Consider the following 16,730-nt stretch of genomic DNA (forward strand, 5'->3'; position numbering starts at 1 on the left):
TACACGTGTTGCCGTCTACTACAATTTTAGATGCACTGTTTTTGTTATTTGAATTATCACTGTTTATCAAGCACTGAACTTTGTCCACTGTTGAGGCTTCTTTATTCACTTGTGGGTTTCCTTTCTTGTATATAAATGTGGCGTCGTCGACGGTTACGTTTTCACGACGTACATAACACTGATCTACACACACTGTCGAAGCACTACCGTTTTGTAGAGCTGTATATCGGTCTTGGAGGACAGCGTATTTCACTTCTAGCACTTCAATATCGGTTTGTAGCATTCTGATTATTTCGTCCTTATTTTTGATAATGTTTGAAAATATACTTTCACACGCGGCTGCTATGCACGGCTCACAGGTCCACAAATAGTCATCAGTTACGAGTTTTAAGTTGATCTTGCAGCGATTTTCATGAAACCAGTACTTCCAGGTTCTACACTCAATTCCTTTACGAACTTTTCTGATACACAATTTACAATTACTATTACTTTTATCTTCATAATTGGGAGCTGAACCTACACGTACTTTCTCTATCGGCGCCATCTTGAGTGACACAGCAGCTGTTCAGCTAACTGAAGAGGTAATAAGTGGTGTCTTGACCTTGAGAAAGCTTTTGACTGTGTGAACTCTACTATCCTTTTATGTAAGCTATGGAACCTTGGCATCAGAGGCACTGCTCATGACTTAATAAAGCCTAGCATGAGAAACCAAAAACAGTTTGTTCTGCTTAAAACTGAAAGTGGTGTTCATAAATCAAAAATCATTAATATAAAATATGGAGAGCCCCAGGGCTCAGTAAGGTTTTTGATTTATATAAATAATGTAAAATATTGCACTCACAGTTCCAAAGTAGTTCTGTACGCAGATGATATATGATTTGGATGTAAAAAGGAATCATTTAATGAACTAGAGACCCATTGTCATAATGTGACAAATGAAACTGTTCAATACTTTGGTGAAAGTCACTTAAATGTAAGCACCAGTGAAACATGTTTCAGTTCAGCAACAGCAGTTTTAATGATGAAATTAAACTGTATGTAGACAATGAATTAGTAAAAAACAGTGTAGTGTAAAATTCCTTGGTTTAACAATTTAAAACAATCCAAAATGGGTCACTCTAGCATGTAAGTTGTCTAAGAATATATTTGTGCTTAATATGATTAGCAAGTTCTGCAAAGACACTCTTATCCTCAAAACTGTGTACCATGCTTTATTTTCCTCCCACCTGAATTACAGAATAGAAATTTGGGGAGCATCACCCAAAGAAAATCTAAATAAGTTAGCACTGCTTCACGAAAGGGCAATAAAAATCTTCTGTGCAGCAAATTATAAGGAATCATGCCATGGCTTGTTTCCAAAAATGGGTGTGCTAACTGTAGAAAACACGTACATTCTAAAAGCCATATTAATGGTTCAAAGTCTGCAGACCAACATTTGTTCCCATTTGCTTGAGCACAATACCAGAAATAAAGAAAAATTGTACTTCAGGTCGCACAGAAAAGAATTCTATGAAAAGGATCCACAATATGTTGGTTTAAAATTAACCAATGTGCTGCCCAGTACAGTCATGACTTTTCCCACAATGAAGCTTAAATATCAGCTAAAGAAATTTCTGTTATAAAATCCATTTTACACATTAGAAGAAAATCATACTCACATGCAGAATAAGAAGTGCCTTGAAAAAAATAGTGTTAAGCAAACTATTTTATTTGTAATCTAATCGTGTCTTTATTTTTCTACATATGCAATGAATCATTTGATGTTGAGATGAAGTATTATTATTATTATTATTATTATTATTATTGTGTGTCTGTGTCTCAATCTATATGAGTATATCTATTCCAATACTGTTTACAAACATTGTAACTTCTTTGGCAACAATAATCAGTTAACATCTAATGATGGCCTTGTAAGCCAAAAGGCAGTTATTACATTAACCTTCTAGAACATAAGCAATATAATGCTTTTCAGTTATTTATACATAGATTATCTGTAAATGGCTAGCATTTAGCCTTATAAATATTTTCCGTAGGTTCTCAACCAGAGGTTTTATCAATTCTGTGATAGTTTACACTGCATTATTGGGTGAAGAACTCAAGGGGTTTGCTACAAAGCAAAAACAGCTAATGAGGCAGCCAGTCAATACACATGGGCAAAATCAGATAGTGTAAAAAGTAAAGCTACTTCATATGTCAAAATTTTAACAGTAAATTGCTAAGGTATTTGTAATGAAGTTCCTGATTTACTGCCCACCAGGAAAGCTGACACAAATAATTATGCTCTGAATTGACAGCTGGATGTAACCCAAAAAGTAAAAAGCCTTGAAATATTTAATAAGGCATGGATGGAATGTGCATTGAAAAGGCAGGTTAGATGCCATAGGAGGACGAGTGTAAATTGCAACAGGCAGAAATATTGCACCTATCAAGGTCAAAATGCAGACTCACTGCAAAGCTATCTCAATGCCAGTAACAGGCCTAGGTAAACTCAGGTAAATAATCAGATTTCTTACCAGTCAGCTGATTCAACTGTAACAAATGAGTGTGTGTATTCCTAAGAGAACAAACTGCTGAGGCAATTGGTCCCTTGACTTACACACACTACTTAAACTAACTTATGCTATGAACAACACACACACCCATATCTGATGGAGGACTCGAACCTCTGGCAGGAGGGGCCGCGCAATCCATGACACGGCGCCTCATACTGTGCGGCCACTCCACACGGCCCAAATGTAACAGTTATATAATCATTCAAAGAAAGTCTATGCTTAGTATTGCAGAAGTATTAGGTTGTTGCATAAGTTAGAATGTTTTTCCACCAGTTTAACAAAACAGCAGTATCAAGAGTGGCACAAGAAGTATCGACCTCCACAGAGCTGTTGCACAGCAAAGCGGTATCATGAAGTGCCAATGAGATGCTAAGAAGTAGTCATACCTCCTGTAGTACTGAGGAGCCATCACTGCACACCTCTGCCATGAAATAGCTTTGCCAGAGACAAGAGAGTGAGTTTCATTCGAGGTCAGATCCTGCCCACTTCCAGGAAGTTCCTGTCGGAGTAATGTAGTTGTGCTGTCTACTCACCATGACATAGCCTGTGTCAACCATTGAGGAGTGAAGCAACTTCTGTCTCCTGTGAACTGTGCCTACGCATGAATGCTATCAGAACTGTGTCAACATGTGTTTACAAATTTGTGTTTTTTAGTGATTGTAGTGGAGCAACTGTACAGCCATTCTGACCTTGTGTCAATCTGCCACTCAGTAATAGTGGCTCATTTAGTGTGTTCTGAACCACAAATCCATGCCTGCAGTTTCATAGCTACAGCAGAGCCTGGAGAACAAAGATAAGTTTTGTAGTAATTAATAACGTATTTCTTACTCAGAGTTCTAATTAACTGAATTGTTACTAGTGTTATAGTGATTGGTCACGATGCCTCTGAATGTTTCTTTAATGCAAGCTACACAGTTGCAGGGAAAAAGGATTAAACAATTATTACAAGCACTGCAAGAAACTGTGGCAGCACCATAACCACCACCCCAGCTCCCCAGCCTGATCAAATGGAAACAACTCAACAAATGGTTCAAGCACATAAATTCAGAGCGCTTCTGGGGCAAAGCGAAGACTGGGCAGAGTATGTTGTGCAGCTCACAGTGTATTTCAAAGCCTATGGCACAACAGGTAACCAGCGTATTTACCATTTCCTCTCCACCATAGGCTCAGATGTATTCTGGTTGGTAGTAAAACTGTTTCCTGATCACCAACCTCATGAGGTACCTTACAATGAGTTAGCTGACAAACTGTCAAATCATTTTAAATTACAAGCCCACGTAAGGGCTATTCATTACATGTTTTTCAGATTAAAACAGCAGCCACGACAGTCATACAAACTGTGGGTAACAAAACTTCATAGTCTTACTACGCAATGTCACTTTTATTGTTTATTTGGGTTAAGTTACAGTGACATTATTATGCGATTACTCAGAACCTGTCTGATTCCTGTATTCGTGCTGACATAGTAAAGCATCCAAACCCTGACCTCAGTACAATAGTGTCAATTACTGAGTCACAGGACATTGTCAGAGTACCTGAGAATGATTTTCAAGCACCTGCAAAATCTGTTGTCAAGAGTAAGACAGTTGAAGACATGAACTCCAAGCTTATTAATCAGCAGTCCAACAACTTGTGCATTCAGTTGCATGTGCTCAACAGGTGTGTTGATTTCCAGTTAGATACTGGTCCTACTGTTATGCTGCTCAGCCACAATACTTATGAAAGGTTAGGTAGCCCACAGCTTCAGCTACCACATAACTCATTGTCGGCATACAATGGACAACCTGTTCCAGTGCTTGGAGTGTGCAGTTTACCAGCCACTCTGTATGGTATGACTAAAATGGTATTATTTCATGTGTTGTGCTGTCACAAGTATACTAACATTTTTGGCAAGGATAATTTTGACCTTTTTGGACTGTCAATTCACAGGAAGATGTTACAAATTAATTCCTATGTGTTTCTGGCCTAAATTAAAGCATTATGTGACAAGAACAGTTCTCTGTTCCATGGAAGTTTAGGTAAAGTTCAAGGGTTCAAGGCCCATGTGACAATGAAAGACAATGCACACCCCAAATTTTTTTTGTGTTTGTCCTGTCCCTCATGCATTGTGAGACTTGGTTGCTTCAGAATTGCTGGACAGTGACAGCATCAGACTAGTGTTGGTCAGCCAATGGGCATCACCCCTGGTGATCCGTACTAAAATGGGTTGATACTGTGCAGATTTTAAATCAACCACCAACCCACAAACTGTTGTTGAATCTTTTCAATTGCCGCGCCCTGAATATTTGGTGGACAAATTAGGTCAGGGACATATCCTTACAAAAATTGATCTCCAGGAGACCTGTATGCAATTGCCTTTAGCTGAAGAGTCAAAGAAGATTTTTGTGATCAACACATATACAAGGGATTATTCCAGTCTCAATGGTTACTATTCAGTACCTCTGCTGCCACAGCTACTTTTTAGGACCTTGAACAACTGATGTCACAAGAACCTTCTTGCTCTAACTAGTTAATTCATCTACATCTACATCAATACTCTGCAAGCCACCTGGCGGTGTGCGGCGGAGGGCACTTTACGTGCCTCGTTCATTACCTCCCTTTTCTGTTCCAGTCGCGTATGGTTCGCGGGAAGAACGACTGTCTGAAAGCCTCCATACGGGCTCTAATCTCTCTAATTTTACATTCTTGATCTCCTCGGGAGGTATAAGTAGGGGGAAGCAATATATTCGATACCTCATCCGCAACGCACCCTCTCGAAACCTGGCGAGCAAGCTACACCACGATGCGCCTCTCTTGCAGAGTCTGCCCCTTGAGTTTGCTAAACATCTCCGTAACGCTATCACGGTTACCAAATAACCCTGTGACAAAATGCGCCGCTGTTCTTTGGATCTTCTCTACCTCCTCCGTCAACCAGATCTGGTACGGATCCCACACTGATGAGCAATACTCAAGTATAGGTCAAACGAGTGTTTTGTAAGCCACCTCCTTTGTTGATGGACTACATTTTCTAAGGACTCTCCCAATGAATCTCAACCTGGCACCCGCCTTACCAACAATTAATTTTATATGATCATTCCATTTCAAATCGTTCTGCACGCATACTCTCAGATATTTTACAGAAGTAACTGCTACCAGTGTTTGTTCCGCTATCATATAATCATACAACAAAGGATCCTTCTTTCTATGTATTCACAATACATTACATTTGTCTATGTTAAGGGTTAGTTGCCACTCCCTGCACCAAGTGCCTATCCACTGCAGATCTTCCTGCATTTCGCTACAATTTTCTAATGCTGCAACTTCTCTGTATACTACAGCATCATCCGCGAAAAGCCGCATGGAACTTCCGACACTATCTACTAGGTCATTTATATATGTTGTGAAAAGCAATGGTCCCATAACACTCCCCTGTGGCACGCCAGAGGTTACTTTAATGTCTGTAGACGTCTCCCCATAGATAACAACATGCTGTGTTCTGTTTGCTAAAAACTCTTCATTCCAGCCACACAGCTGGTCTGACATTCCGTAGGCTCTTACTTTGTTTATCAGGCGACAGTGCGGAACTGTATCGAACGCCTTCCGGAAGTCAAGGAAAATAGCATCTACCTGGGAGCCTGTATCTAATATTTTCTGGGTCTCATGAACAAATAACGTGAGTTGGGTCTCACACGATCGCTGTTTCCGGAATCCATGTTGATTCCTACAGAGTAGATTCTGGGTTTCCAAAAACGACATGATACGCGAGCAAAAAACATGTTCTAAAATTCTACAACAGATCGACGTCAGACATATAGGTCTATAATTTTGCGCATCTGCTCGACGACCCTTCTTGAAGACTGGGACTACCTGTGCTCTTTCCCAATCATTTGGAACCTTCCATTCCTCTAGAGGCTTGTGACATGGCTGTTAGAAGGGGGGCAAGTTCTTTCGCGTACTCTGTGTAGAATCGAATTGGTATCCCATCAGGTCCAGTGGACTTTCCTCTGTTGAGTGATTCCAGTTGCTTTTCTATTCCTTGGACACTTATTTCGATGTCAGCCATTTTTCGTTTGTGCGAGGATTTTGAGAAGGAACTGCAGTGCGGTCTTCCTCTGTGAAACAGCTTTGGAAAAAGGTGTTTAGTATTTCAGCTTTACGCGTGTCACCCTCTGTTTCAATGCCATCATCACCCTGGAGTGTCTGGATATGCTGTTTCGAGCCACTTGCTAATTTAACGTAAGACCAGAACTTCCTAGGATTTTCTGTCAAGTCAGTACATAGAATTTTACTTTCGAATTCACTGAACGCTTCATGCATAGCCCTCCTTAAGGTGTTTAGTATTTCAGCTTTACGCGTGTCATCCTCTGTTTCAATGCCATCATCATCCTGGAGTGTCTGGATATGCTGTTTCGAACCACTTACTAATTTAACGTAAGACCAGAACTTCCTAGGATTTTCTGTCAAGTCGGTACATAGAATTTTACTTTTGAATTCACTGAACGCTTCACGCATAGCCCTCCTTACGCTAACTTTGACATCATTTAGCTTCTGTTTGTCTGAGAGGTTTGGGCTGCATTTAAACTTGCAGTGAAGCTCTCTTTGCTTTCGCAGTAGATTCCTAACTTTGTTGTTGAACCATGGTGCATTTTTCCTGTCCCTCACAGTTGTACTCGGCACGTACCTGTCTAAAATGCATTTTACAATTGCCTTGAACTTTTTCCATAAAAACTCAACATTGTCAGTGTCAGAACAGAAATTTTCGTTTTGATTTGTTAGGTAGTCTGAAATCTGCCTTCTATTACTCTTGCTAAACAGATAAACCTTCCTCCCTTTTTTTATATTCCTATTAACTTCCATATTCAGGGATGCTGCAATGGTCTTGTGATCACTGATTCCCTGTTCTGCACTTACAGAGTCGAAAAGTTCGGGTCTGTTTGTTATCTGTAGGTCCAAGATGTTATCTCCATGAGTCAGATCTCTGTTTAATTGCTCGAGGTAATTTTCGGATACTGCACTCAGTATAATGTCACTCGATGCTCTGTCCCTACCACCCGTCCTAAACATTTGAGTGTCCCAGTCTGTATCTGGTAAATTAAAATCTCCACCTAAGACTATAACATGCTGAGAAAATTTATGTGAAATGTATTCCAAATTTTCTCTCAGTTGTTCTGCCACTAAAGCTGCTGAGTCGGGAGGTCGGTAAAAGGAGCCAACTATTAACCTAGCTCGGTTGTTGAGTGTAACCTCCACCCATAATAATTCACAGGAACTATCCACTTGTACTTCACTACAGGATAAACTATTACTAACAGCGACAAACACACCACCACCGGCTGCATGCAATCTATCCTTTCTAAACACCATCTGTGCCTTTGTAAAAATTTCAGCAGAATGTATCTCTGGCTTCAGCCAGCTTTCTGTACCAATAATTATTTCAGCTTCGGTGCTTTCTATCAGTGCTTGAAGTTCCGGTACTTTACCAATGCAGCTGCAACAGTTTACAATTACAATACCGATTGCTGCTTGGTCCCCGCATGTCCTGACTTTGCCCCGCACCCTTTGAGGCTGCTGCCCTTTCTGTACTTGCCCGAGGCCATCTAACCTAAAAAACCGCCCAGTCCATGCCACACAACCCCTGCTACCCGTGTAGCCGCTTGCTGCATGTAGTGGACTCCTGACCTATCCAGTGGAACCTGAAACCCCACCACCCTATGGTGCAAGTTGAGGAATCTGCAGCCCACATGGTCGCAGAACCGTCTCAGCCTCTGATTCAGACCCTCCACTCGGCTCTGTACCAAAGGTCCGCAGTCAGTCCTGTCGATGATGCTGCAGATGGTGAGCTCTGCTTTCATCCTGCTAGCGAGACTGGCAGTCTTCACCAAATCAGATAGCCGCCGGAAGCCAGAGAGGATTTCCTCTGATCCATAGCGACACACATCATTGGTGCCAACATGAGCGACCACCTACAGATGGGTGCACCCTGTACCCTTAATGGCATCCGGAAGGACCCTTTCCACATCTGGAATGACTCCCCCTGGTATGCACAAGGAGTGCACATTGGTTTTCTTTCCCTCTCTTGCTGCCATATCCCTAAGGGGCCCCATTACGTGCCTGACATTGGAGCTCCCAACTACCAGTAAGCCCACCCTCTGCGACCACCCAGATCTTGCAGACTGAGGGGCAACCTCTGGAACAGGACAAGCAGCCATGTCCGGCCGAAGATCAGTATCAGCCTGAGACAGAGCCTGAAACCGGTTCGTCAGACAAACCGGAGAGGCCTTCCGTTCAGCCCTCCGGAATGTCTTTCGCCCCCTGCCACACCTCGAGACGACCTCCCACTCTACCACAGGTGAGGGATCAGCCTCAATGTGGGCAGTATCCAGGGCAGCCACAGTCTTAGTCCGATCGGGGGATGCGTGGGACGAGCTGGCCGTCCCCGACAAACCCCCATCCGGACCCCCACAGTGATGCCCATTGGCAACAGCCTCAAGCTGTGTGACCGAAGCCAACACTGCCTGAAGCGAAGGGATGCCAACTCAGCCTGCATCCGAACACAGCAGTTGCAGTCCCTATCCATGCTAAAAACTGTTGTGCAAAGTACGTCTGAACTAATCTACAGAGAGCACAAACAATTCGACACAAAATTTAAACGGTTATTAAAATACAAGATTGCCTAGTAAATGCAGTAATGCTGCTACTTGCGCACTGCTGACACACTGCTCGGCGGCGGAAGGAGACTACGCGATTTTACACTATTCAGGTACTAAAACGCGATGCTACAACTCTCAAATACTACAATACGCCCAAAATTTATTAATTAAACAACGCAAATACCAAAAACACGCAAAGAAATTAAGAATTAAACTACGTAACAAATAAGTGAGCTAAGAGTATACGACTTGCTGCTGCAGCTGCTTATCCAACGGCGGCAGGGAGCACATTGATGTAGTTGTCTCTAGTCTTATGCCGGCAGAACCTTTCCAAAGTTTAGAGGCATTGTTTCAAGTATTGTCCAAACTGGGACTGACCTGCAACCATTCTCAGTGTTCCTTCTGTCTCACTGAAATTGAGTATTTAGGCCATGTGATTAATGTGGATGGCATCCATTCATCACAGTTGCACTAGTGGCCATTCACTACTTGACGGCACTAGAATTGCAAACTCTAATGGGGAAGCTAACTTATTACATCAGTTTTCTCCCAAATGCCACTCAAATCGGGGCATGTCTAAATTGGTTGTGCCACAAAGGGGTTCCTTTTGTACAGTTGGATGAATGTTAGACCACTTTCCAGTGGCTGGCATTAACAGCTGATCAGTGTTTTGTCCACTTCAACCCCAGCAAGCCTGTCAATCCTGCAGTAGATGTGTCATCTTGTGGCATTGGTGTGGTGTTGTCACACCAAGTGAGCTCCAACGATAGGCCAATTGCGTTCGCATCAAAGACCTTGACCAAGGCCCAAAGCAACTACAGTCAACTTGGAAAGGAGGCATTGGTTATCATTTATGGAGTCACGCATTTAATCAATACCTCTACAGCTGCTGCTTTTCTCTAGTTATGGACCACAGACCAGTTATTGCTCTGTTTGGATCCTCCCAGCCTGTCCCAGCACATACAACACAGAAATTACAAAGGTGGGCCCTTCTCTAGTCCAATTACCAGCAATAGTTCTCATATGAGCTCACTACTAAAAACTCCAATGCCGCCCTCCTGTCAAGGCTCCCTATTGGCTCTGATGTGGCATTGATTCCTCCAAGGACTCCAGTCATCAGAGTGATTGAGAAGAAATCTGGCTTTCGAAAGATTCCCTGGTCACTTTCCGCTGTGTGGCACAGGAAATGGCATCAGATCCGGTGTTGCAGATAGTGCTCAAGTTTGTTCCTTTTGGACCACAGACCAGTTATTGCTCTGTTTGGATCCTCCCAGCCTGTCCCAGCACATACAACACAGAACTTACAAAGGTGGGCCCTTCTCTTGTCCAACTACCAGCAACAGTTCTCAAATGAGCTCACTACTAAAAACTCCAATGCCGCCTCCAGCAGGAAGCTCTTTGGTTGTTGCACCAAGCACAATCAGCACAGTATCAGCTCTTGCATCAATCTCTTGCACTGGAAGCATACCTAAGGTCATAGTGTCAGATAACGGACCACAGTTCACATTTCGAGAGTTTGAACAGTTTTGTGCAGACAATGGTATTAAGAAAGCCCTTGTAGCGCTCTTTCATCCACAGTGGAATGGTGAAGTTGAATGCTTCGTAAGGACCTTCAAATTACAGATGGACAAGCTGCAAGCCACCCACACTTGGGACCAGGTTTCGAAAATTTTTTTGTCATCGCATCTCTCCCTGACCAAAAATGGAAAGTCACAAGCAGAGATCCAGCACAGTTGATGTCATACTTTCAGCCTCAGGAACCATTGTTCTTTCATGTGTTTGTCAGGGGTCACAGTTGCAAATGGGTTGTGGTGTCCGACGTGTTGTTCAATTGCACCTATATCATCCATGGTCCGATGGGGTTTCAGAGGCAACATCGGAATCAGCTGCAGCCAATTCACTTGGGAGGTTCACAGATCCAGCACACAGCCCGGGAAATCAGCCCCCCCCCCCCCCCCCCCCACAGTTGCAGACACTGCCTCCGGTGGCATGGGCATCTCCACAGCAGGAGGCGACCATGGATTTTGGCCTGGCAGCGCTGATAGTTTTGTAGTCATGCTGGTGTCTGTGACTTGGCCAGCAATGGATTGCGCCCAGTCACCCAACCGGACAATCCACTACAGTCACTAGAAAAAACAAGTTTGTAGATACTGATTGAAACTGTTTTGATAGTGTTGGCACATAGGCTCAGTCTAGAAGAGATGGAAGTCTGTTCACTCCCCAATGGTTGACACGGACTGTATCACAGCGAGTAGACAGCACAGTGACATTACTCCAGATAAACTGCCTGGACGTGGGCAGGATCTGACCTTGAACAGAATTCTGCTTCTGGCCTCTGGCAATGCTGTATGTCATTGACCATGCAGGAGCTCCGCTGGTGACTTTCCTTGCTTGGACAGGAAGTGAGACAGTGGCATAAAAACTTTCAAAGCTTGGTTCCATGTATGGATGGGCAGCTTCACCATTTGACTGCAGATGATAGGGTGCTGTAAGGATGCAGTGAATGGCATTGCATGAACAAAACTGTTCAAACCCCGGAGATGTGAACTGTGACCCATTATCTGACACTACCAACTCAGTTAAGCCTCAAATGCAGATTGAAGTAAGAATTAACACTGTACTTACTGATGTGGTAAACTTCATTGGAACCACAAAGGGAAACTTGTTGTACATATCGAGAATCACTAGCCAACATATGTTCCATTATGGTCCAGCAAAATCTGTGTGCATGCATTGTCAAGGTCCATCAGGACTGAGCCACTGAAAGTACTGCTGTGGGGGAGCAGATTAATACTCTGCATTCATTGCACACTGTGAAGTCATGGCCTCTATTTGTGGATCCATTCCCGGCCACGTACAATGCCACCTTGCCTACTGCTTGGTGCAGACAATATCCCTATGTCCTTGATGCAACACCCAAAGAGCTTCCCACTCAAGTGATTGAGGGATCATGACTACTGGGTTCCCAGTTTTGGTGTGCATCAGGACACCCATCTGTACAGAAATGGCATGCCGATGAGCAAATTAGTGATGAACCTCCAGGTGGTGGATCTCCTTCAGACTCTGCAGCCATCCATGATGGACAAATTCAAGTACCATCTGCAACACCATGTCCAATGCTATCCCCTGTGACACACAGCAGAAGGTGACTGAAAATCTTCCAAGAGCCAGACTTCTTCTCAGTCATTGCGATGACCAAAGTCCTCTGAGGAATCAAACCCACCATCAGAGCCAATAAGGAGCCTCAATGGGAGATCAGTGTTGGAGTGTTTGGTAGTGAGTCAGTATGACAACTTGTACTGGTAACTGGGCAAGAGAAGGAGGCACCATTATAACTTTTGCACTATATGTGCTGGGGCTGGCCGGTAGGACCCAAACAGAACCATCAGTGGTGTGTGGTCCATAATGAGAGAAAAGCAGTAACTGTACAGGTATTGATGGAAGTGTGTGAGCTCATAAATGATAGCCGACGCATCATTTTAAGTTGACTGTAGCGCATTGGGTCTTGCTCTATGTCTTTGAAGCAAACACAGTTGGCCTGTCACTGGAGCCCACATGGTGTAACAATACTGCACCAATACCATACGATGCATCCACTGCAAGAATGACAGGCTTGCTGAGTTTGAAGTGGATCAAACACCAGTCACTTAGTAGTGCATCTTTCAGCCACTGGAAAGTGGATTTGTATTCGTCCATCCTTATGAACAGAGAATGCCTTTGCGAAGCAACAGATGTAGAAGTGCCATTATCTGAGAGGCATTTGGAATAAAACGAATGTAATAGGTTAGCTTTCCCATTAGAGCTTTCAATTCTGATACACTGGTTACCACAGGCAAGGTGCGAATGGCCACTGAGACTGTGATTGTGGGTGCCATGTGCACTAATCACATGGCCAAATACTCAGTTTCAGTGAGAAAAAATGTTTAGAATGGTTGCAGGTCAGTCTCGGTTTGGACAACACTTTAAACAATGCCTCTAAATTTTGTCAGTGATACGCTGGCATATGACCAGAGACAGCTCTAACATCTAAATATTTTGAACAAGGAGGTACTTGTGACATCCGTTGCTCAATGTATCTTTGGAAAATAGCTGGGACAGAAATGCTACCAATTGGTAACTGCGGAAGCTGCAATAAGCCCTTGTGTATGTTGGTCACAAAAATCTTCTTTGATTTCTCATCTAAATGCAGTTGCAGGTAGGTCACCTGGAGGTCAGCTTTTGAAAAGAAATGACTATGACCTAATTTGTCCATCAAATCCTGAGGGCAGAGCAACAGAAAAGAATAGACAACAGTTTGTGGGTTGATAGTTGATTTAAAATCTGTACAGAGTCTCAACCGCGCGACGGTTCAGTAAGGATCACCAAGGGTTATGCTCATGGGCTGGCTGATTCTAGTTTGATAACATCATTGTCCAGCAATTTTGTGACAACCCAGTCCCATAATGCATGAGGGACAGGAAGAGTACAAAAAAACTTGATCTGCACATTGACTTTCAATGTCTCTTGGGCCTCAAACCCTTGGGCCTTGCCTAAACTAACATGGAACAGAGAACTGTACTTGGCACATAATGCATTGATATTGGTCAGAAACCCAGATGAATTAATTTGTAACATCTTTCCATAAACTGATAATCCAGAAGGGTCAAAGCTATCCATGCCAGAAATATAGTAGCGTCATGGGAGCACAACACATGAAATAACACAATTTTATTAGAACCATGGAATGTGGTTAGAAGTAGCTTCACTCCCCAATGGTTGACATACACACTGTCTTGGTGAGTAGACAGCATAACAACATTATTATGACAAGAACTTAGGGCAGGGTCTGACCTTGAACAGAACTCCCCTCCTGGCCTCTATTGTCGCCATTTCATGGCAGAGGTACAGAGATGGCGCCTCGGAACTACGGAATATATGGCTTCTTCCCAACAGCTCACTGTCGCCTCATGATACTGTTGTGGATTGGCAAGACAGCCAACCCACTATGAGACGAAGCCGAAAGGCATGCGTTTTAGCTCATGCAGGCTGGCGTGAGGTCTGGAACAGGTCAAGGAAATGAGACTAGAAAAAAATGTACGTAGCTGCTGGAATGCTTAACTTTAATCCATAATTGGTGAACATCGCTCTTGATGGTACATGTTTTACAGCATCAATAGTAACTGGTAATGACGCCTTGCTAGCTTGTAGCAAATGACGTAGCTGAAGGCTATGCTAACTATCGTCTCGGCAAATGAGAGTGTATTTTGTCAGTGAACCATCGCTAGCAAAGTCGGCTGTACAACTGGGGCGAGTGCTAGGAAGTCTCTGTAGACCTGCCGTGTGGCGGCACTCGGTCTGCAATCACTGATAGTGGCGACACGCGGCTCTGACGTATACTAACGGACTGCAGCCGATTTAAAGGCTACCATCTAGCAAGTGTGGTGTCTGGCAGTGACACCACATTCCTCCCCCACAAATCAGCAGATGGTTGTGGCATAAGGCTTCTGCCCGCCGTGGGGAGGACCCCATGTTGACGTATGCGACGAGGTGGGGAGCCTAACAACAGGCGAGGCTGTGCCACCCGCACCCTGCCATTCGGACTGAGGGAAGCTAGGAAACACCTGAAAACCTGCTCCAGGGTGCACGTCAACATGCGGTGTATGCGCCCATAGAGGGACAGGAGGGGCCGAAGGGTCGACCTCCATTGGGCCGGGGCACCCGACGGGCAAAGACGACATATGGTCCGGAGCGGGCAAGAGTTCCATGTTGGAGGACAACTGGTCACGGGAAGCAATCGGCGGCTCTTGGCCCAGGGAGGCGCCCAGTGGTTGAAGCGACGCGTCCACTGCGGGCGTCGCCGGCCGGAGCACAGGCGGCGGCGGCGGCGCGTTGCCATGGGGCAAAATGGAAGGCAGCGTCGGTAACAATAGTCTGTGGAAGACCTCCAATGCAAAAGATAGCGGATAACGCTTGGATGGTGGCAGATGACATCGTGGAAGACATTCGGACAACAAAAGGAAAATTACTGAATGCATCTACCACAACCAACCATCGAGCATTCCAGAATGGACCAGCCAAATCGATGTGTAAGCGTTGCCAAGGGGAAGTGGCTTTTGGCCATGCAAAGAATTTCCGAGGTGGTGCTGACTGTTGTTCGGCACACACCATGCAAGAAGAGCACATATTCGTAATCGCGGCATCGATTCTGAACCAAGTACAGTGCTGACGAGCAAGTTGTTTCGTTCTCACTATACCCCAATGTCCTTGGTGGAGAAGCTGTAAGACAGAGGACTGTAACGAACGTGGGACCACGACCCTGGACTGATCATTATCAGAACGCAACAGCAAAACACCACGTCATACAAAAAGTCTCTCCTTGTGAGCAAAAAATCGGCGAACCAACAGATCCCTGATCTGTGACTTTGACAAGGGCCATTGCGTAGCAACGAAACACAGAACGGTAGCAAGGACATGGTCGGCAGCTGTGGCTGTGGCTACACGACGAAAATCAGCCGGAAACGATTCGACCACGTCATCGGTTTCCGAATCAATGAACATGCAAGCACGTTCAGAGGAATCGAATGCTCTATCCTCAGCAACAGGCAAACGGGACAACGCATCGGCGTTTCCGTGTTAGCAGTGGACCGATACAAGATATCGTAGTGGTACTGCGAGACGAAAATAGACCAGCGAATGAATTTCTGCGCTGTACGTGGAGGTACAGGCTTGGTCGGATGAAAAAGCAATGTCAAAGGTTTGTGGTCTGTGATGATGGTAAAGGGACGAACATACAAGAAATCATGACACTTTGTAACACCAAATACGAGAGCCAATGCTTCTTTCTCGATCTGTGAATAATTTCTTTGCGCAGACGAGAGCAACTTGGACGCAAAGGCAATAGGGCGATCATGCGAAACATCTTTGTGCGCAAGCACAGCACCGATCCCGAAATCCGATACATCCACCATCAACAAAAGGGGCTTCCGGGGATCAAATGGTGTAAGGCAAGTATTGGAAAGCAACGCCGATTTCAACTGGCGAAAGGCGCGTTCGCATTCCGTCGTCCAGATGAACGGAACATCTTTACGGTGTAAGCGATGAAGTGGAGCTGAAATGGAAGAGGCATGGGGAACATATTTGTGATAGTAATTTATTTTTCCCAGCACACTCTGTAGCTGCTTCAAATTCTGTGGTGAAGGCAAGTCTTGTATGGCACGGAGGTGCTCTGGACTGGGATGTATGCCTTGGGCATTTAGTACATGTCCCAGATAGGGTAAGTCACGAGCAAAAAACACACATTTGTCCTTCCGCAAGCGAAGACCATTTTGTCGCAAGACCTGAAATAATGTTCTGAGATTGGCTAAATGTTCTTCTTCCGTCTTTCCGGAGATCACAATATCGTCCAGATAGTTTGCTGCAGTAGGGACCAACGCACAAACAGTTTGTAGACATTGCTGAAACAATGCAGGGGCGGATGCACACCCGAATGGCAGTCGGTTGAATCGATACAAACCAAGATGCGTGTTAACCACCAAAACATGCTGGGATTCTTCGTCCATCGGTATTTGCA

Source organism: Schistocerca piceifrons, chromosome 8 (genome assembly GCF_021461385.2).
Source record: "Schistocerca piceifrons isolate TAMUIC-IGC-003096 chromosome 8, iqSchPice1.1, whole genome shotgun sequence".
Taxonomy (NCBI): Eukaryota; Metazoa; Arthropoda; class Insecta; order Orthoptera; family Acrididae; genus Schistocerca; species Schistocerca piceifrons.